Raw genomic sequence first — 23,808 nt, 5'->3', positions numbered from 1 at the left:
TGCATGAAGATTTAAGATAAGGAATCAGTGATTGTTCTATTAATCTAGTTTAACTGATACTAAAATCTGACAGAACAAATTACAAGTTGCAGGCAGGAAGGCTTATCAATTCATTACTACTTCCAAGGCTCTCTCTTCTCTCTTTCTCTTTGCTTTCAGCTGCTGGCAAAGGATAGGCTTTTGCAGTTCAATTTTTCAGTTTAGTTTTGACTGCTTTTAATTAAATTTGATGGCCTGCTTCTGCATCAGTGAAGTTATTGGAGTTGCAAAGCACTTTGCTGTTATAATGATGGCTCCCTTGATGTTTGTTCATTATTAACTGCTTTTCAAAAGTGCTTCTCTCAACTCTCATTTTATAAATATTTAAATAACTGTAAATTTCTATAACATAAATATCTGGGCACTAGCGATAGGAATTCTATTGCCTATTTAATAGGTTTTACATAGCAATATGATTTTTAAATAAAGTTATATATTATAATATTAATTGGAAAAGTGTTGTCCCTAAATCATGTTACTTGTGTCAGCACAAATGGTAGTCATATTTCAAAGCAGCATTAATCAATGAATTAGTCAGTAGTTTGTGAACTATTGCTTATGTGGCTATATTTTTCACACATCTTAATTATTCAGAGCAACAGAAAAATAAGTAAATAATATAAAATAAAACAGAGCACTTCTGATCTTTGCACTACAAGCAATATTACTTGCACTAACCTCAACACCTTCTGAAACAAATTTCCATTTTTAATACTAGGAAAAAAGAAAGTAGAGCAAAGGAAATGAAAGAATTTTTTTAATTACTAACACTTTGACTAATGTGAGAAAAGAGGCTGCTTACAGTTAAGTCTGGTGAAGAATTCAAGAGCAATAAAATCTTTCAACAAGTAGGTCTTAGTTCTTAAAATAAAAGACTTCTCTTTGCTGTTTAGTGGGTGTGATGGCTTTGAGGCCTCCCTATTATTTGCAAAACAAAGGCCTCATTAGCAGCATATGTTATGCCTTAAACAGCTATTTTTTGCAATTTCTGTCAGGAATAGATTAGGTGCTGTGGAGACGGAACTTGTGTCTGTTCCTCAAGGTCTTATAAAAGGAAGGCATAAATTTTTGAGATAAAAGCATGAACAGGGTTTCTTGCTCGAGGCCTACCGATGCCTCAGTCCTCATTCCTGATTAATTGGGCTGGAACCAAGGCAAGGTCATTCAGCAATCACTGACCAGCTAGGGGAAATAACAAATCACCAGCTACCCCTAGAGGACAAAACAACTAACTTCTAGACACTTTTGAGACCACTGACCTATTTTCTGAGACCATTGACTTATTTCTGGAACAATCTCATTAATCAGCATAAAGAGCTAGCAGAGGGAAGAGATGAGCCACCCCTCTTCTATCTTGCATGCAAATGTACTGGGTTATAAAACTTCTCACTTGGGACACTTGTGTGTGATTCATTCTACCTGTCACCTTGAGGACTTACTGCATCGTACTACCCCCGAGGTCTTCACTGATCTGTGGTGTGGTGAAATCTTTCCTTTCTTCTGATATCTTAATCTACGTCTCTTTTTCCTCTCTTTCTAACTTTATTCTGGGTAAATAAGAGTAAAACCATTGGGAGTTTTGTTGTTGAAGTCTTGCAAAGTTTTATGATATAGTTACGAACTTATCCAAGCCACTATTTACTGTAATTCCACTGAGGGTTTTTTGTAAATTTGTGATTTAATTATACCCCTTGAGTAATTGTCATTACTCTTGGTTACCTCACAGAATATTCAAAAGTTAACTCTGCTGTCACCCAACTACATGGAACAGGGCATTTAAATACTGAGTGGGACAGGACAGCGGGTCAGCTACTTGCTCCATTTCCCATGGGCAGGGAGTCTTAAAGGAATATGATATTCCTCTAAACATTAAAGAAGAGAATTTGTGCATCCTTTCTCATATTGAAAAGTTGGTTGTTCTGCAAGGAGTCACAGTGATTTCAGAGTATATTCTCTCAGAGGAAGAATGCATTCAGTATTATTAATACATGCAAAATGTGACACAGCACTACTCGGTAGTGAACAAATTTTGCCTTTTGAATACAGTAAATAGGACAGTAAGAGGCAGTTTTCCATGTGGTTCTGGTACCTTCTACGCAAACAAGTAGAACCTCCTTTTTTTTTTTTTTTCTTTTTTTTCTTTTTTTTTTTTTCCTTCCCTATGGGCTGCTTTCTGCTCATATTTATGCAATCTCCAGTTTTAGGGATTACCTGCTTCTGTAAGTTCCTTACCTAACAAAAAATGATCAGAGAGCTGGAGCACCTCTCCTCTGAGGAAACACTAAGAGAGCTGGGGTTATTCAGCCTGGAGAAGGCTCTGGGGAAACCTTACTGCAACCTTCAGTAATTAAACGGGCCTATAATAAAGCTGGAGAGGGACTTTTTAGCAAGGCCTGTTATATTAGGGCAAGGGGTAATGGTTTTAAACGGAAAAGAAATTCAGACTAGACATGAGGAATAAATTTTTTACAATGAGGATGGTGAAACACTGGCACAGTTTGCCCAGAGAGGTGGTAGATGGCCCCATCCTTGGAGACATTCCAGGCCAGGCTGGATGGGGCTCTGAGCAACCTGATCTAGTTGAAGACGTTCCTGCTCGTTGCAGGGAGGTTGGGCTATACGACCTTTGAAGTTCCTTTCCGAGCCAAACTACTCTATGATTCCATGAATTTTATTCCTCATTTAAAAGAACATTTTATTTTCTATACCTTCAACAAAAAAACCAAACCAAACCAACCAATCAAACAAAAAATCATGTCTGGTAGGTGGCCATTCTTCCTAGTTAGGTCTATGATTTACACAAAGTATATGTACATACTCTTTTGCCTTCTACATTCATTCTGGGGGAGACTTTTTATACAAAAACTCTTAAAAATAATTAAAAATTCTCTCTCAAAAAAAAGCAGATTTAAAGGGCACCTAATTCCTCTTCAGACAGTCAGAAATCAAATGGCCAAAATTTGGTTAAGATTAATTTAGTTTCTGCCTGGAAGTAAGCCTACACTGGATGGGTTCACAAGACAACAGAAAATAAAAGTTATAGACATTGTTCTGTGTGACAGTTGAAAAAGGTTACCCACTGCAAATGCAGCAAGGAAGTTACTCTTCTGTGAATGTAACACAGCCAGGTATACTCAGATTTACAGTAAGAGCTATGTTAAATGGGACCTTAAAGACCTTTGTCTAGCTTAATAATCCACACACACTTCCAATGTATTTTACTTTCTACATTTTCAGGACTATATAAGAAGTTTTAAATGAGTCAATTGTCCTCTGTTCTTTCACAATTTTCTAAATCTTAATATTCCCCGACATATTACAGAGGTAAAAGGTGTGACACTCTTACTTTACTCACACTTCCTGGTTTCATATTTTCAATCATTTTAATACAGCCACTTTGATTTCTCAGCAGGTGGTATTGCATCTGTCACACACAAATCGTCCAGAAATGTCATACTGTTGCAGGAAATCTGTCCATCATGATCCAGCTGTCCATTACCACAGGGAGAGTGCCAGTTTTCTGTTCCTGCTGATTCTCCCACCTTCTACAAGTCTACCTTCAACACTTCAAAGAAAATACAAACAAACTGGGTAAATTCCTACACATTTAGTTACAGATAGCTAGATAGCTAGGAGCAGTTGTCTTCGAAGTCCAACTATGTTGTAAAGGAAGAATAACCTTTTCTATCTGTTCCCTACTAAAAAGGTAAATCTTCTTCATTATTTCATTAATTACTTTGTGTGAACAGCTGCTATCTTTCCAGCTAAGAGTGCACAACTTTTCTTGTCAGACAGGAGAGGGACATATACTATGTTTTTGTTACAGTTTGATTAGACCTACTTTGCACATACTGTGTAAGCTGAACACCTATGCGTTGTGGTTCCAGGACATGTGTCCTTTGCAGCCGTGAAGAGCAGAACATAGTAGCTGTAGGGAAAAGAGGAAACTGTAGTTTCAGTCTGAAGAGCTGCTAAGAGACAGCAGAACCAAAATCTATGAACAAAGATGTAATCTATGAATCTATTAGGTAACCATCACCTCTCAGTCTCCTCTTTGCTGGATCTGAATCCCTCACACCTGGAATCTGAAGTAAAAACCTATATATCTGCTTAATAACTGCACTGTGATCCACCACAAACTAAAAGTTCAATTTGCATGAGACTTTTCAGTGATGATGGAATAGGTCAACACTGACCTGATTCATCCTAAAATGATTGAGCTTTACTGGGAAAACCTGAAACCCATCAGGTCCAGATCAAGTTTCACACAGACTTCAGAAAGGACCTCCATAGACAGACAAAACAAAACAGATGCATTCACTACCCACCTGGAATATTGCTGAGCTTTTCACAACCTCACTAAATGCGTTGAGACTAAAGAGAGATCAGGTGTCATATTTACTGCTAATATACTTTGAAGCAGTAAATGTTTAAACATGAGATTTTTGCCATAGTAAGCAAAGATGTGCTTGTGTGCAGGTAGGCTGCTTAACAATCTGACTGAAACTGTTTGAATGCTAATGATTTTTTAAAGAACAAGTCAGAATTAAATTGCTTAAAAAAAAAAAAAAAGAAATCAAACTTAAATTGTTTAGGAGTTTTTAAGACTGATCTCTGATAAAACATTGGAAGATTTATTCTTGTACAATGTTTGCTAGTAGGTTTGATATGTAATGTTAACAATTAGCTCAGAAGTACTGTCCTATGAATTACTGCAAAAAGTCCTCAGAAAAAGAAGTTAAATAAACTTCTGTTCAGAAACAATTCAATCAGCAGATATAATGCTATGGATAATACATTTATTTATATATGAAAATAAGTATCAATACCAGAAAGAAAAGAAAGAGGAAACATAGTAGCTTTTAGAGAGTGTCAATTTTAGATTTATTTACTTATTTATTTTAATTCTGGGGCCACAAGCAACTGTAGAAAGATAAGGTACAAAGACAAGGATGTTTCCTCTTATTTTCTGTTCCAAAAAAATAAACTGATTTTGGTATAAGCAACACATATTTTATTCCAATGTATTTAGACGAAAATGACATAATTTTCATGACTGCTATTACATTCACAGTAGATAAAGTAATGATTTTCTCTGAATAAACATTTGCCTCTCAATTTGGATAAGCCAAATTACAGATAGGTTACAGGAGATTATGTGCAAAGTGTAAAACCTAATCACAGATAAGCAAAGTTCTTCAGAGGTAAAGGAGAGCATCACTCCCTTCCACAGTAAAAGTGGATAACTTGACAAAATAGAACTTTAAAAAATCTTTTAAATTAGTTGATTTTGCTATTTTTCTCAGTTATTGTAGTGGTAGCAAATTCGACGAATCCAGACGCCGGCATAAGCTCTTTGATCGAACGGGCGGGCCGGGCGAGAGTAAGGAGTCTAATTCAATGTGAATTTACCATCCGTACTCTTTAATGAACTCTTAAACAACACTGAATATCAATGTCCCCAAGACCACGTTTTTCCAAGCCTTATATACTCTCTACCAAAAGGCCATGCGGCAAGCGCAGGCTACAATTGGTTACACTCACAGTCACTCATCCCCCCCCCACTATGGTGATTGGCTGCAGGGCACTGTTCACAGACTGTTCATGCGCAGCGGCAACGCCCCTCCTGCAGCCTGGGTCGAGGGCAGAGCAGCTTCTGTTTACTTTCCTTTTGTCTCTGGTGTCTCAGGGAAATCCTTCCGTGTAGCACAGCTGGATCAAGCCCTGGCTTGTTCACAGCACACAGCCAGAGACTCTCCACAATTCCTCCTTTTTTTTTTTTTTTTTTGGACAAGCCAGGATTGATTAGCTGTGTGTTCTAATCCTTTTTTGATATGTGATAAAAAAACAACTTATACATAACATATAAATAACAACAACAATCAACATAAACAGTGCACTTTGCAATAAACCTGAGGTATTCCATTGCCATTTAAATATCGCAATGGATTGATTAAACAAATTCCAAGAACTTTGGTTTAAAGATACTCAACTTATAACAAACGATGTGCTGGGTGTTGATAAACTTACTCAAGAGGTAGCGGTGTTTAAAGATCTACTTATATAACTATAGTACGCATACATGTCACAGCTAAATCAATGCAAAGGTTACACCTCACTCTGTGACCTCCGAAGGTTCTGCTGCAGGGAGTTGACTTGGTTGAGTTTGTTTCAACTCCGGCTTTACTGCTCGGCTTGGAACCCACAATGGACCTTGATCTGTGGAGAGACACATATACCCTCTACCATTAAAAATAACAGGTACTGGTCCCTTCCACAATCCAGTGGTGGGATCACGATACCTCACCATGAATTCCGGTAAAGTGTTTTTCCTTCCTAGTCTGATTTGATAATGATGAATGATCACAGGAGGCTCCTCATGATCTCCAGTTAAACATAAATAATTCAAGGTAAACAACACCTTTGCTAAACGCTGTTGACAATCTAACTCTTCCTGCTTCTGTTTGCTCAAATACCCTTTAATCATTTGATGTGCTCTCTCGATGATTCCTTGGCCTGTTGGGGAATGAGGTATACCTGTAACGTGTTTCACTCCCCATTTCATTAGAAAAGTTCTAACTTTCTGGCTAACATAGGCAGGGCCATTGTCTGTCTTAATCTTTTCTGGGACACCCATTACAGCAAAACAAGCTGTGAGATGTTTACATACATGTAGTGCTTTTTCTCCTGGTAAAGCAGTAGCCCATATCATTTTTGAAAAAGTATCAATTGTGACATGCACATATTTAAGTTTTCCGAATTCTGGCACATGTGTCACATCCATTTGCCATACTTCTAAGGCTTTTAAACCTCGAGGATTGACACCGATTCCTATACCTAACATCTGGCTTCCACACTGAGGACATGCCTGTACAATACTTCTTGCTTCATTTAAAGTTAAATCGAATTGTCTTTGGAGACCTCTGGCATTCTGATGAAAGCTCTCATGACTTTGTCTCGCTTGTTGGAATTTATCTGTTGGAGGCATGTGCTGTACTGAACTTACTAAACTATCTGCAATTTGATTTCCTTCACCTAGACCAAGATTCCATTGATGACTGCGGATGTGAATCACACAACAGGGTTCTTTTCTTTGATTTAAAATAGCTCTCAATTGTACAAACAATTTTCCTAATCGAGGATTATGCGATTGTCTTAACAGGGCATTTTCCATTCTGGGTATTACACCTGCTACATACAAAGAATCTCTGACAACATTTAAAGCAGATTTCAGCCAATTATTTAAGGCCCATATTACTGCCGTGAGCTCTAAAGTCTGCAATGAATCCTCTTTTGAACCTTCAATTAAATGCTGTTTCCATTGACTATTCTCTTGCCAGACACATGCTGCCTGGTGTCTTCGTTTTCCTGCATCTGTATATACTGTAAGGCCTTCAACAGGTTTTGCTTTTACTTTGCTTCTCTCTAACCACTGATTTGTTCTAAGGAATTGCCATAGTTTACCTTTTGGTTGTCGTGAATGTACCTTGCCTATAAATCCTAATAATGCATTCTGTATAGGCATCGAATGTCTCAGCCACCATTCTAAATCGGCTCCATTTATCGGAATACTGATGTCATCTGGTTCCTGACCGCTAATTTCTAATATTCGAGATCTTCCTTTTCGAATCAATTCTCCAATTGCTTCTGGTCTCGTTTGAATACTGAATTTTGGTTGGACACTGAGAAAAATCCACTCTAATAATCGCAAATCATTTTCTGTTTTCAATCTGACAGTGGCACAAAAGGAAGAATCTGTAGCAACATCTATGGGGAATTCCCCGTTTTTGTTTTGCCACTGGCAGATGATTGGACATGAATGTTCTATATTGCTAATAAGAAGGGAGACTGGTCGATCAGAAAGTCTTCGGCTAGACCAATTTGTCTGTACTTTTTGTATAATATCAGAAAGACATTTGAGATGCACGGACTCTAAGCTTATTTTCTTAGCTGGATCACCTCCTTTTAGAAGTGAAGTAAGAGGTGCTATATCATTGTTAGTAATACCTACGCAATTTCTAATCCATTGTATGTCCCCTAACAATTTTTGGACATCATTTAATGTTTGTAAATCAGTATGTAATTCAATTTTTTGTGGACGAATCTGTGCATCACAAATGGACCAACCAAGGTATTTCCAAGGTGCAGACTTTTGAACTTTCTCTGGAGCTATAACCAAGCCCTTTTCTTTGAGTTTGATCGTAATTTGGACTATGGAACTTTCTGTGAACTCAGCTTGTTGACAGAACAGAATATCATCCATATAATGATAAATAATTGTTTGTTTCCATGATACACGAATAGGTTGAAGTGCCCATGCAACATACATTTGGCACAGTGTAGGAGAATTTTTCATACCTTGCGGTAGCACTACCCACTCATACCTTTTAGCTGGTTCCGCTTTGTTTACTGAAGGCAGTGTAAATGCAAAACGCTGTGTATCTTGCTCATGTAAAGGAATGGTAAAGAAACAATCCTTTAAATCTATAATTAGAATATGCCAATTTTCTGGTAACATTACAGGTGATGGTAATCCAGGCTGTAAAGCACCCATGGCTTGCATTTGATCATTTACCTTTCGCAAGTCATGTAATAATCGCCACTTTCCACTCTTTTTTGGTATTACAAAAATTGGGGTATTCCATGGACTAGTAGAAGGCTTGATATGGCCTGCAACTAATTGCTCTTCTACTAATTCACGTGCCTTTTGCAGTCGCTCTTCTGTTAATGGCCACTGGTCAACCCAAACTGGGCTATCTGTTAACCAGGTCAATGGAGGGTTGGGCAACTGCTTTCCAGTGACCACTAAGGAAAAGGTGAAGTAGTTAACACGGCACCAAGTTGCCCCAAGACATCACGGCCAATAAGCGCCTCAAGGCTGCTTGGCAATTCCATTACATACACCCTAAGGGTAACACATTGACCTTCAGGGAAACTAATCGAAATGGGATCAACACTTATATTTGGAGTAGTTTGACCCCCTACTCCAGCTACAGTGGAAGAGATTGATTTTTGAAGTTTCCAATTTCGTGGCCATTTGAATTGACTAATGATGGAGACATCAGCTCCAGTATCAAGCATTGCATTTACATCTACAACAACAGTAGAATCAGATTGAAATAGTTGCACACGTAACATGGGACGCTGAGTCATTGATGAGGTGAAGCAAACTGCAGGACCGGTCGATCCAAATCCTTTATCATGCCTTTGTGTTGAGGATGCTGGAGGAACTCCTGGAAGCATTGGTAGGCAGTTTTCCAGTGCTACTACCTGAGCTATTCTACTCCCAGAAGGAATAAAAATTGGCGGATGCAGAGTGTAGGCCAGGATTTGAACAGTTCCTGTGAAATCTGCATCAATTATACCTGGTATTACTATAAGACCTTTGATACTAGCAGAAGAACGGCCAATCAACAGGCCTCCAATGAGACTATCTTGTCGAAATAAAGGTCCTTTAGCATTAGTTGGTATTCTATGAATTGCAGTATTGGTCAATGTTATATCTACTGCTGTCTCCACATCAACTCCGAGGCTTCCTGCGGTGCTTGGCTTGTTGAGGTGAAAGAAGCCTGGTTCACAGTTGGTCGCTGATTGGGATACAGGTTCGGAGATGTTCTTTGTGTCTGGTAGCTGCTGAACGTATACCATAGCTTGTGGTTGTTTGTTTTGCTTGTTGCAAAATTTTCCAATCATGTGGTTCCCATACCGCTGTCTGAGTGTTCATATTTTGAATTACTGGTAGGGCTAATTTTGCTGGAGACCAATCACCTTCTAGGATGGCATCTTTGATGACCCCTGACCATCTGCCATGTCGGAGCTGTGTTTGGTCAGTAGAATCTATAGGTACTTTTGATTGCATTGTTTGTGAAGAGCAAGCTGGTTTTTGAAACTCAATTTGTTCCTTATTTTTCTCTACATTTGACACTCTTAAGTTGTTCAAGCTTGTTGGTAATGACTTGCAGTAACTGCTCTACTGCTTGGGGTGAGCCCAATGATGTAGGAGGAGGCTCACAAAAAACTTCCGCGGGTGCTTGCAGAGGCAAAGTTTGAGGCGGCCCCGGCCCTCGCGGCGGCGGCGCGGCCGGTCCGGGCCCGGCCCCCACGCTTTTCTCGGAGGGAGGGGGGGCATCCGGCTCGGGGCAGGGCAGAGGCGGAGCGGTAGGAGGAGGGCGGCACTCAGGGCCTCCCACATCCGGACAGTCGACCAGTTGCACTTCCGCTTTCTTGGCACATTGCCCCAGAGACTCGGAGGGGGAAACTTCCGGTCCTTTGTTTACGAGCCGCGAAGTTTCTAATCCGCGTTGCAGATCGGATTGTGAAAGTATTGGCTGAGCCGGGACCCCGCGACCACCCCGAACGGCAGGCAGACCCCACAGAGTAGCCCACAGGCCCCTCTTTTCTTTTGGACAAGTTTTATCAGTCCAGGTTTGTTCTAGGACAAGCGCCTCCGCGGCTCTTAGGGCGGCACATTGTTCCGATTTCATAACTTCTAATGATTCTAATACGGTTTTCCACATTTCTCTCACAGCTTTAATTTCTTTCTCTTCTTCCCCTCTGATAGTTTTGTCCCACATAGTGTCCCCCACTGATCTCCATTCCGTTGGGGAAAACAAAAGTGGAACTTCTCCAAAGTGTCCCCACTTCTGAGCTAAAAAAATCAATGTGATTAGCTTTTCCTGTGACGATTCAATACCTCTCTTAGAGAGAATAGTCGTCAGCAGTGCCGCGGCTGTTTCAATATCCATTATCTTATCAGCGCGGTCTTAACGTAGGATGCGAGTGGCCAGCTCGACAGGTGCCCGTCTTTTGATATCGGACTAAGCACACTATCCCACACCCCGGCTTGGCTCCGTTTTTATGAACGCTGCTTACCGCAGTAATTTCGATCCGGAGCGTTATGCTTTGCTAACGAACCATCCTCTGCTACCATTTGTAGATCCGGAGCGTTATGCTTTGCTAACGAACCATCCTCTGCTACCAAATGTAGTGGTAGCAAATTCGACGAATCCAGACGCCGGCATAAGCTCTTTGATCGAACGGGCGGGCCGGGCGAGAGTAAGGAGTCTAATTCAATGTGAATTTACCATCCGTACTCTTTAATGAACTCTTAAACAACACTGAATATCAATGTCCCCGAGACCACGTTTTTCCAAGCCTTATATACTCTCTACCAAAAGGCCATGCGGCAAGCGCAGGCTACAATTGGTTACACTCACAGTCACTCATCCCCCCCCCACTATGGTGATTGGCTGCAGGGCACTGTTCACAGACTGTTCATGCGCAGCGGCAACGCCCCTCCTGCAGCCTGGGTCGAGGGCAGAGCAGCTTCTGTTTACTTTCCTTTTGTCTCTGGTGTCTCAGGGAAATCCTTCCGTGTAGCACAGCTGGATCAAGCCCTGGCTTGTTCACAGCACACAGCCAGAGACTCTCCACAAGTTATGACATTTTAAAGACTCACAAGTATGCAATTGATGGGAAAGATAATACTGATTTAATGAATAACTAGCATTTTATAATAGAATTTTTTTACTAACTCCTCCTCTACGTTACCTACAAACCAGAAGAGAACACTGGCAGCATAGGAAAGACCATTTCTCTCTCAGTTTCAATACTAACACTGTATCTATCTTTGGTAACTACTCTTTGGTAACACTTACAGATCAGGCAATACATAATAGTTTCACTATTGCTAGCAGCAGCTCATAGGCTTCGGGCTCATTTTGCAGGCTTTCAGAACTGAAGTTTCTCAGTCTTACTTTAACTGAACCTGCCTTAACATGCCTGAAGCTGTATTTTAACTTCTTTAGACACTTATTTTTTTCTCGTGACCACCTGGATATGCCTGATTAGTTTTACTTTGAAGTTTTGTTTTTGTTGTGTATAATCACAATTTTAAATAGGTAGTAGTAGAAACATGTATGATTTCTGTGTGCATGATTTTATCATACTTATTTGGTCAAGAGGGTTTTCTGGTATGAAAGTAGAGGCGTTGGAAATGGGTACACAATGGTGTGTAGAGGAGCACAGCTGGTAAATAACAAGAAAATGAAGCCCAGTCTGGCACTGGATGCCCAACTGGTATGAACAAAGCACCAATATTTAGTTAAAGAAGTGCAGACTTACACCAATTATGAGTTGCAAAAAGTCTAAAGAACATATGCTGAACAGATGGATAGCACAGTTCAGATACAATATGGACAAGTAGGCCAAGGAAGAAATAGCAAAGTGTAAAGAGATTTAGAAAATCTAAAAATGATGCCAAGTAAATCCTAGATGATGTAGGAAGAAACCTTCTATGTCAACATCATACTCACTCCATCTAAGCAGTCAGGATGCTTACTGCACCCACCCCTCTGCCCCAGATTGACATCACCAATCTTAGAACCTACAAGATAAGTGAAAGAGAAAAGGGATAGATAGAAATACACTTTTTCTTTCCTTCTGTGTAATAATTAGCTCTGGACTAATAATAATATTTTATTTAGACTGTCGATATTTCAGTTATACTAACAATAAATTACTGGCTTTACAAATAAAGTGTGCTACCTTTTCACCATTAATGATGTTTTGACAGTACAATCATTATCACCTTAGCACAGAAGGATAAAGTCTACATAGTCACATGTAGCAGCAGTTGGATATTAGGGTATCCTCTATACAGATAACAAGACTAAGAATTTTTTACAGAGAATATGTACAGAGATTTTCAGAGTCTAATCACTTTGAAAAATGTGGCAGATTTTGCTACAAACTGAAGAAACTCCAAATCATGGTTCTGTCAAATGTCACTCTGTTTTTCAGTGTCAGAAGCAATAGCTTATCTCAAGAAAAAAACTGAATATTTTTTTAAAATCATGGAAAAAATACAATCTATTTTATTCCAGCTTCACCTAGGAAACGGCTGAACAGTTTTAGCTGAAACTTTAATATTCAAATCAAGGCAAATTCTTTACATCAAAACTGTCAGATTGAATGCTTAAGTTTGGCAGGTGTAAACTGTCTGAAATTAGGTTTTTATAAGATGAAAACTGGACCAACCTTCATAGAGGGAAATATATATTTAATAGAGGCAAATATATATTTAATTACATTTAGAAAATACATTCTAGGCTACAATCTTCAAATCAAAATATGAATACGTTAATGTTAGTTTTAGCTGATATGCATTTGCATAAAGAGTAGTTCCACTCCACAGGACTTATGAAAATAGAAGTTGTCAGTCTCCTACATGTTTGGTAATGACACTAGTATGTTAGAAAAGATTATTATATTCACATATCACTTCTGTTTGGTCTGCCTCATTTATTTAGTAGTTTGTATGTCTATCACATTTACAGTATATAAACCATCAGCAAATTCTGCCCTTATAAATATGCAAAAGTAGTATGTACATGTTCTGGTTTCAAAGACTTTCAAGAATATGTTATTTACATAAACATTCAGGAGATTCTTCAAAAGTCATGTAAAGTGTTGTCAAGCCTCCATTTTAATACATTAGCGGACCCTAGTTTAAGAGCTGCAGACAGGATTTTCACCATGCTTAATGGGAATCAGCTAGCTGTTTTGTCCATATGTAAGTTTAAAACTTGTCAATTGATGACCAAACAGGAAATAGAACTTCTTACCCTGCAGAGAATATCACATAAATAACGGCTCCAAAATTGAAGCTATTGACCATACTCATTACCAGTCAATTCAAAAGGATAAAAAATCGGGAGACAGAAGAGTTAAGCTTATTTCATGCACTTCGCTAAAACCTTAATCAATCCAGAGAGAAGACATAAGTGCATATATGGTTTCTCTTTTCCTGTGTCTAAGGGAACTGTCAGTTCAGTGTCTCCAGAGTCCAAGATCTTTACACACATCAATGGAACAATTATAAGAGATTATAAGATTCAGAGACAAATCACAGTTAATTCTATCTTGTTGAATTTTGCCATCACACAGGACTTCAGGAAAGCCACAAAAATATTAACCTTGACCTTCAGTATGTCTTAAAATGAGGGATAATCAGTTGATAATCAGATAAGTGCTCTCTGGTGAAAGAATAGAAGACCTCATCCAGTGGGGCTACTGAAAGCTTCTGAGAACCTGATCCTGACGTTATCCAGACACAAAGCTTTAACCTCTTTTAGACATGAAAGCTGAAGCCCTGGACCATGGGTCAAGATAAACAGTTTCTATTTCTGGTTTAACACCAGACTTCTGGTGTCAAATGCTCATTTTGCTGTGGCTTGGTTCCCAAATGTATAATGAATACAGTTACATTTCCTTCCCTTGCCTTTTATTTGCTAGCACTGGGACAAAGATGGCCCAGGAAAAGACCAGCAGAAAAGCATTCTAGAGCCAGGGTATTTTAAACTACTGCAACATGAACAGCAGTAGTTCTTGGGTTTATATCCTTCATTTTACTGGGATTTCTTTGTTGTCATTGAGACTGTGTTAAGTTAAATTGATTAATATACACAGATTTTATTTTGATCTAAAAATTACCTCCTTTGCCCAGCTGGCAATGCTGTGCTTGATGCACCCTGGGACACGGTTGGCCCTCTTGGCTGTCAAGGCACACTACTGGCTCAAGTTCAACTTGCTGCTGACCAGAACACCAGATCTCTCTCCGCAGAGCTGCTCTCTAGCATCTCCTTCCCCAGTCTCTATGTACAACCAGGGTTGCCATGGCCTACGTGCAAAGTTTGGAACTTGCCCTTGTTAAACTTCACACAGTTGGTGATTGCTCAGTTCTCTAATTTGTCCAGATCCCTCTGCAGAGCTTCTCTGCCCTCAAGAGTGTCAACAGCTCCTCCCAATTTTGTGTCATTGGCAAACTTACTTAGTGTTCCCTCAAGTCCCATGTCCAAGTCCTTTATGTAGATATTAAAGAGTGCTGGCCCTAAGATGGATCCCTGCAGAACCCCACTAGTGACTGGTCACCAGCCCAATGTAACCCCCTTTACTAGAACTCTTTGAGCCTGACCCACCAGCCAGTTGCTCACTCACTGCATTATGTGTTTATTCAGCTGTATGCTGGACAACTTGTCCAGGAGGATACTGTGAAAGACCTTATCTAAGTCTTCACTGAAATCCTAAAAGATCGCATTAACAGGCTTCCCTTTGTCAACTAGGTGAGTAACCTTGTCATAGAAAGAAATTATAATAAGTTTGTTAAGCAGTGCTGGCTGCAGCCAGTGGCTGTGTTGTCTTTCAGGTGTTTTTCAATAACTCCCAGAATAATATTCTCCGTAATCTTCTTGTTCTGTAAAAGTTTTCCACCATGTGCCAGGGAAGTATTTGGGAACTATCTGAAAGGTATCTGCCGAATATACACCAATGTAAAGATGAATTTAGGGTGCACTTAGCTCCAGTCTGTAACAATATGCAGCATGTCCACATTCTAGTCTAGTTTTTTATTCCTCCTTTTCTTTTTTTTTCTTTTTTTTTTTTTTTTTTTTTTTCCTGGCACTCTATTCTGCTTTCATTGGGTAAATTCCATCACTCTAATCCAGCATGAATCTCTGAAAAGCACAGGGAACAATGACTAGTTGACAGATTCTCATGGACATGCACTTCCTAAATAAAGGTCAAGCCTCTCAATATATGTTCTTTTGATGTTATATTTAGTGCTTGTTGTCACAAAACCCCTTCCAACTCCTGACATTCTAGGATTCTATGATATTGGTCTGGACAATATGCAGTCAGGTTTGAGTATTTCCAATAATGGATATTCCAGAGTCTCTGTGAGCAACCTGCTTACCATCACAGTAATTTTTTTCATTATTTCTATTAAAAATTTTCGGTGTTTCAGCTTTTGTTTGTTGTCTCTTGTCCTTCCTCTGTGCACCTCTGGGAAGAGTCTGGGTCTTCCTCCTCTACATCCTATGATCAAGTAGCTGTACATATCAATAAGTCCTCTCCTTCCTCTGCAATACCATCCCATCCATAGGCTCAACAAGCCCAGCCCCTTCTTCCTGTCCTTGGACGCCCTCTCCTCCATCCCCAGATCACATTGGTCAGGACTTTTTCCATTACATCAATGTCTGTCTCATACTAGAGTGCTCAAAGCTGTGCACAGCATATCAGTTGCTATCTCACAGGTACTGAACAGCATTGCAGCATCACTTCAACAGACCTGCTGGCTGCACCCTTGCTAATGCAGTCCAGAATATGGTAATGCTGTGCCTGGCTGTACTGCTGCCTTGGGCCAGGCTAGTGTTTCCCAGAGCTCCCAGGGCCATTACTGCAGAACTGTTCCCCAGCTGGTCAGCCTCAGCTTTTACCGTTACTTCCCAGATGCAGGATTGTGTTCACTTCCATGGGATTCCTGTCAGATAATTTGTCTGACTGGCAGCCCTGCCCTCTAGCAGATTGATGGCTCCATGAACATTTTGTGTCATCTGCAAGTATGACAAGAGTGAAATCTTCATTTTGCTCCCTCAGATAAACTACTGCTTCTTCGTCATCAGCTGGGCTTTGTATTATGGACCACAACATAGTAAGCCCAGCAGTCCAGGTCATTTTCAACCCACACTCTTGACTGCTTATCTTGTTCATATATCACCAACTTGGCAACAAGGATACTATGAAAGCTTCTTCAAAGGACTTTCTGGATTCAGGACTATCAATTATACACACCTTTGCCTGTCTACAGCCTTCTCATCAAGACTATAACATTGGATAGGAATTATTTGCATGGACCTGGATTTTCTTGAATTTGTTAAAGACTGTGTCTATGATGTAAACTAACCTCTGTAGTACAGTTTACATGACAGTTGTTAAAAAGATGAGATGATACTCACCTGCCTTACATGATTATTGTGATATTTCTAAATTTACAATTTCACTTTGAAACAAAAAATAAGTAAAATAAAACTATTGTGACTATGTCATCAAAAGGACATGCACAACATGCACATTCCAAATCATAACGTTGAGATAGCTTTTTTCCATTACTATGCTTATTAACTCTGATAGTTTTGTATCATCTTTTCCCATTTCAGAAATATTGGTCATCTGATATACCACATAAATACACCTCTTGGACAAAAAGTCATTTCTCAGTTTGTAAAGTACCTAACAAGTCTCAATCAACTAAACATTTTTAGCATGTCCACTGCCTATGATTCTTTCTTTCTCATGTGAAACTTGTCGACAAAAGATTCTTCCTCTGTTAAACATCACTGGGATAAATCTTTATGTTAGCAGGCTGCATAAAACACAGCAGATTGCTCAATACTGTTGAGAAGAAACTTGAAATCATTTGTATGCTAGCTTAGGCAGCTTCTTTGATTTTGAGATGAGTTTGTGAGACATAGAATTTCAACATGATGTTTTAAACAGAATGGATGAAATGTTCAGTAAAATTTAGCATGTCAATACAGAAGTACTGGTGCTAATTTCACCCGGCACATGATTGAAGAAATAGGCAATTTCCAACATATCCCTACATTGCTTCTGTTTAATATCCAAGTATCTATGGAATAGAACTCTTTTTCTGCTTGAGAACTGGAACAACTCTTGATTTCTTTGTCCAATATCATAATATTGAAATATTGGGTGAACAACTATAAAAAGTATTCTGCTTTAAATAGACAACAAGACCATGAATTTAAAAGAAATATTCTTCCACAAGCTGATGTCTGTAGCAGAACTTTCCAGGTTTAGTAATTTAGAGTTGTTTCCTTTCACCAGCATTTGGGTAATAACAAAGAACTCCCTTTCTCAAAGCTTTGTTTGTTGGTTTTCGTGGTTTGTTGTTGTTGTTGTTGTGTTTGTTTTGGTTTGGTTTGGTGCTTTTTGTGGTTTTTGTTTGTTTGTTTGTTTGTTTGTTTTAATTTAAAGCGTCACTGGGCTTCATCTTTATCAGTAACTACTAATAAACTCCCTTTAGGCTGCAGGTTTTCTTGCTTTCAAAGAACAATAGAGATGTGGAGCAAATCAGCTGTCTATAATCAATAGAGTTTCCTAAATGCAGCTATCAATTATCAAATTGCTGAAGGAATGCTCTCAGCCTTCCAGAAAATTTTGAGTCACACATCAAACATTCATAGAGAGTAAAACTGTTGGTTGAAAGATTTTTTTTAAATATAATTGCTCACAAAAGTATTATTCTCAGTTTGAATCAAGAATATGCTACATTTTTTTCCCATCTAAGCCTGATCTGAAAAGAACTCATGAAGAATACTAGCACATTTTATTCAATACATTTGAGAATACGTGAAGAGTCTTAGTGCTTTTAGTATATGTAGCATATACTGTATATAAGTCATAGCCTAGATCAGTTTGGATAACAGTGGGTAAAAAAGACAAAGCATTCATTCAACTTTATCAGTATTTCTAACAATCAGTAAAGCAATCAGTGATCCAAGATTAACACAGCCAATGAAAGGAATTTGTTTCCTCTATCAGACTGTGTCTGTGCAAATAGCTCCAAAAATAAACATTTTGAGCAATTTCCAAACTATAAGGTACTGTAATAACATGAGCTAAGAGTTTATTTTGCAGTGACACAAGCAAGAGATTCACATTATTTTTTACAATATCATATCTTGCCTGTGTCTCTGATACATGAACATCTATTATTGATACCTCATCCTGCTCTTTTTTTCTTCATCTCTTTCTTCCTCTCTGGCTTTTGCCAGGCTAGTTTCTAAGCAGTTTTTCAAAGAGGAAAATAGACTTTCATTGAAAAATTTTACTGTGTTACACTCTGAGTAAAAAGCTGATCTGACAAACTGTAAATCATCCTGTCTGTATCTTCTCTGTGAGCTCTTATAAGCTATAGAAAAGTAGACATTTCTGACATTTACCAGGAAAGAACACCATGGAAAATAAAATATTGTAAGTTGGATTGAGATATTGGAGTTCACGAATAATAAAAAATATAAGACTACAAGGATGTGAAGTATGCTTTAACACAGCTGGTGTCTTCCATGTATTTCCATTAAGAAGTTCTCTGAAGGTTTTTTTTTTTTTTTTTAAATCTGTGTATATAATTTCTGTACTTTGTGGCTTTAGCACTGCTGTCACCTTAGCTTCTAGAATATAAAGGAAAATTTGCTTCTAGAATATAAAGGAAAATTTGCATCCCTCAGAGATGATCTTTGGACAACCAAGATTTCTGAGTCCTTCATGCACAACTGTCTCCCACGTTTTCTTCCATGAGAAATGCAACAGAAAGGAAGGTCAATCTAATTAGCACCCAAATAATGTTCCTTACATTTTTTTCACCAGTTTGTCTCCTACATCAAACAGACTACTATTTACCTGTATTTTCTTGATCATTGAGTATATGCATATATGTTTGTGCTTTATATTTATTTTTAATAATAATTTGACATTACTTTCAGTGAGTGTTTTCAATTGTCTAGAAAGGAAGAGAAATCAATATGTGATATTATTAAGTTTCCAAAATCACACCATGAAGAGATGAAGTTACATACTGATTTAACGGTATGTTTAAATGAGAAATTTAATTCCACAACATGTGAAAAAAAGTGCTATGCAGTGTCTTAGAAACTGCATTTTTAATTTATATTTATTGTTAGAAATCAGTAGACTTTGTAAATTTAGTCTGAAATGAACCTCCAAATGCTTCAGACTTCACTTACTTGGAGTTGAGGCTGATCAGCTCTTCAACAAGTGGTGCCAACATTCTGTCAGTCAAATTCTTAACTAGGTTGTAAAGGGCCAGGAAAGCAGTTGCTTTTTCCTCCCACCTGGAAAAAAGTATTGTGTCAGTTACTTTTTTTCACAGTCTTCCGAATGCAATAAGACATTCATTGCATTATCTTTCCTGTCACATTAAGGGTTCATTAGAACACTCATACAAAGGATAGAAGCATAAACAATTACACTATCTGAATTTCTCCTTGAATGTGTGATAGAACAGGAATATAAATAAATGCTTTAAATAATATTTTATTTTGCTATAAAAATTTCTTATAAAATTTACTGTTATATTAATTTATAACTGTTTGTCCTGGTTTTGTTAAAAACAAGACCGGTTCTCTTTTAGTGATTTTTCTTTCAGCTAAGTTCTTCTAGGTGGCTGTAATTTTCTGAGTTTTAGCCTGCCTATTTTTCCTAGGATACTGTACTCAGTGCTGATAAGAGAGCAACAGAATGCTGAAGAAGCTCATGTTTAGATTTATTACTATAGTAGCTAAGAAAGACTCATAAGTTTTCCCACGTTCCATTGTGAGAGGGGTGTGTTTGAGGAGGGGTGGATGGAACAGGTGATTAGAACAGACCAACAGAAGTATTCCATTCCATACTCGTCATACCCCCTATATAAAAGGGTGATCACGAGGGTCACACTCTTTTCGACCATGGCTGGCATCTAGAGAGGACCCCTGTCTGTCTGCCTCTGATCTGCAGGCCTCAGGCCCTGCATCCCTGCGAGCAGGTTCCGGTTTGCTGTGAAGTCCCACCCATGACTTCCGGGGGCCTGAGCTGCACCTGCTGGAGCCGCCAGCTCCGCACACCCAGCTCCTGCTGCTGCTGGAGTGATGCCAGCTCCACATCGAGCACTTGAGAGTGATTTTGTATGTTTTGTATATCTATTCTCTATTTATTAGTAGAATTAGTAAAACTCTTTAAAACTCTCCAACTTGAAGTCTAAGTCTCTCTTCTTTTCCCCTTATCTTTCTTATTATCTTTTCGCTCAAAAGGAAGGGGTGGTCGGCAGTAAAGGGGATAACAGGGAGCGTCTGTCACGATATATTGCCACCCTGCCTTAAGCCCTGACACTGTTAAATTTAAATAAACAATTTATTCATATAAGGTATGCATTTCTAAATGCTGGTACTGAAGAAAGTAAAATCAGAACACGTAGCAGTAGGAAACAGAAGTAATTTCACAGAATCACAGAATGTTAGAGATTGGAAGGGACCTCGAAAGATCATCTAATCCAATCCCCCTGCCAGAGCAGCAACACCTAGATGAGGTTACACAGCAAGGTGGCCAGGCAGGTCTTGAATGCCTTCATAGAAGGAGACTCCACAACCTCCCTGGGCAGCCTGTTCCAGTGTTCTGTCACCCTCACTGAGAAGTTTCTTCTCAAATTTAAGTGGAGCCTCTTGTGTTCCAGTTTATACCGATTACCCCTTGTCCTACCATTGTTTGTCACTGAGAAGAGCCTGGCTCCATCCTCATGACACTCACCCTTTATGTATCTGTAAACATTAATGAGGTCACCCCTCAGTCTCCTCTTCTCCAGGCTAAAGAGATCCAGCTCCCTCAGCCTTTCTTCATAAGGGAGGTGCTCTACTCCCTTAATCATCTTTGCTGCCCTGCGCTGGATCCTCTCCAGCAGTTCCCTGTCCTTCTTGAACTGAGGGGCCCAGAACTGGACACAATATTCTAGATGGGGTCTCACCAGGGCGGAGTAGAGGGGAAGAAGGACCTCTCTCGATCTACTGACCACTCCCCTTGTAATACACCCGAGGATGCCACTGGTCTTCCTGGTCACAAGGGCACAGTGCTGGCTCATGGTCATCCTGTTGTCCACCAGGACCCCCAGGTCCCTTTCCCCTACACTGCTCTCTAACATGTAATTTCCCAACCTATACTGGAACCTGGGGTTGTTCCTGCCCAGATGCAGGACTCTGCACTTTCCCTTGTTAAATTTCATCAGGTTATTCCCCGCCCAACCCTCCAGCCTGTCCAGGTCCCACTGGATGGCAGTACAGCCTTCTGGCATGTCAGCCACTCCTCCCAGCTTAGTGTCATCAGCAAACTCGCTGATAGTACACTCAATTCCCTCGTCCAAATTGTTAATGAATATATTGAATAATACTGGCCCCACTACTGACCCCTGAGGCACTCCACTAGATACTGGCCTCCAACTGGACTCCGCATCATTGACCACCACTCTCTGGTTTCTCTCTTTAAGCCAGTTTGCAACCCATCTCACTACTATATTGTCTAGACCACCCCTCCTCAATTTAGCTGTGAGGATGCTGCTCTTGACCTAGTAACCACCTCCCTTCTACTACAACCCAGGATGCCATTGGCCTTCCTGGCCACAAGGGCACAGTGCTGGCTCATGGTCGTCCTCCTGTCTGCCAAGACCCCCAGGTTCCTTTCCCCTACACTGCTATCTAATAGGTCATATAGGTATTCAAATAAAGAAGGTAGACATTTATTTATTAGGTACACATTCTATGATTCTACGATTTTGATCTTAGAGTACTATTTTTTTTTCCTTTTTTTTTTTTTTTTTTTCACAGGATCACAGAATGTTAGGGACTGCAAGGGACCTTGAAGGATCATCTAGTCCAGGAAGGCATCCAGATGGGTTTTGAATGTCTCCAGAAAAGGAGACTCCACAATTTGTTGAAGGTGGTTATTTGACTAATAAGGATGAAGAAAAAGTGTAGGCATTCAGTGCTTTTTTTGTGTCAGTCTTTAATAATACTAACAGACCTTGAGCTGCCCAGTCCCGAGTTGGAGGACATTGGATGTGGGAACTGTGAGCTTCCATTTGTGGACAGTGAAATTGTAAGGGCCAGCTGTATCTGCTGAATGTTCACATGTCCAGGGGCCTGATGGGATTCAACCCAGGCTACTGAAGGAGCTAGCAGATGTTGTGGCAGAATTCATCTTCATCATCTACCGAAGCAAGCTAAATTATTAATTAATTCTTCATAATTATTAATTATATCTATCGATCATCTACCAAAGTTCTTGGGTATCCACAAAGGTCCTTCTTACTGGAAGCTAGCCAGTGTTTTTCCAATTTCCAATTACAAAAACAGTGTGAATGAAGACCCAGGGAACTAGAGACCTGTTTGCCTAACTTCAGTTCCCGGAAAATTTGTGGGAACTATTGGAAGGTATTTAAAGAACAATGCAATCTTCAGGCACAGTCAACATGGGTTCACTAAGGGAAAGTCCTGCTTAACTAATTTGGCATTCTTCTATGATTAGGTCGCCCATCTAGCAAATGAAGGGAAGGAGGTGGATGTCATTTGTCTGAATTTTAGTAAGGCTTTTGACAATGTACCTCACAGCATCCTTCTGGACAAGTTGTCCAGCTGCGGGATGAGTGGGTTCACAGTGTTCTGGATGAACAACTGGATGAAAGGCAAGGGTTTCAAGGGTTGTAGTGAATGGGGCTGCATTTGAAGCAACCAGTAACCACCAGTGTTCCTCATCGCTCAGTCCTAAGACCAGTCCTGTTCAACATATTTATGAATGATCTGGATGCATCAAACACAGCATAACTAGCTGGTCAAAATCGGTGAATATCCTGCTATTTTCAGCATTACTGTGGCCTCGCCTTGAGTACTGTGTGAAGATCTGGGCCACAAAATTTAAGAAGGACGTGAAGGTCCTTGAATCAGTCCAGAGGAAGACAATAAATCTAGTGGAAGGACTGAAAGGCCTGTCCTCCGATGAGTGGATAAGGATGTTGGGTTTACCTAGTTTGGAGAAAAGGAGGCTGAGGGGTGACCTCATTGCTGCCTACAGCTTCCTGAGAAGAGGAAGCAGAAAGAGATGCACTGGTCTCTTATCCCTGGGACCCAGGGATAGGTCGTGTGGGAACGGTTCAAAGCTGTGCCAATGGAGGTTTAGACCGGCTGTTAGAATGCATCTCTTTATCAAGAGGGTGGTCAAACTCAAACCACTGACCGTAGATGGTCAATGCCCTGAACCTATAAGTGTTTAAGAGGCATTTGGACAATGACCTTAGTAATATGCTTTAATTTCTGGTCAGCCCCGAACTGGTCAGGCAGTTGGACTTGATCATTGTAGGTGCCTTCCAACTGA

At 39.6% G+C, this 23,808-nt stretch overlaps 1 protein-coding gene across 30 annotated transcripts in view; it reads right to left on the bottom strand.

Annotated features, from left to right (window-relative positions):
- PTPRD (protein tyrosine phosphatase receptor type D) overlaps window positions 1-23,808 on the bottom strand; it is a 1,234,877-nt gene that overhangs the window by 872,802 nt on the left and 338,267 nt on the right. For all 30 annotated transcript variants that reach the window (XM_071802225.1, XM_071802223.1, XM_071802231.1 and 27 more), the window contains one exon: window positions 19,644-19,751. The gene's annotated coding sequence lies outside the window, so the exon portion shown is untranslated. The remainder of the gene's footprint in view (window positions 1-19,643; window positions 19,752-23,808) is intronic.

The sequence above is a fragment of the Patagioenas fasciata genome, chromosome Z (assembly GCF_037038585.1).
Source record: "Patagioenas fasciata isolate bPatFas1 chromosome Z, bPatFas1.hap1, whole genome shotgun sequence".
Lineage (NCBI taxonomy): Eukaryota > Metazoa > Chordata > Aves > Columbiformes > Columbidae > Patagioenas > Patagioenas fasciata.
The sequence above is the reverse complement of the archived record's forward strand: the minus strand, read 5'-3'. Positions and strand labels throughout refer to the sequence as shown.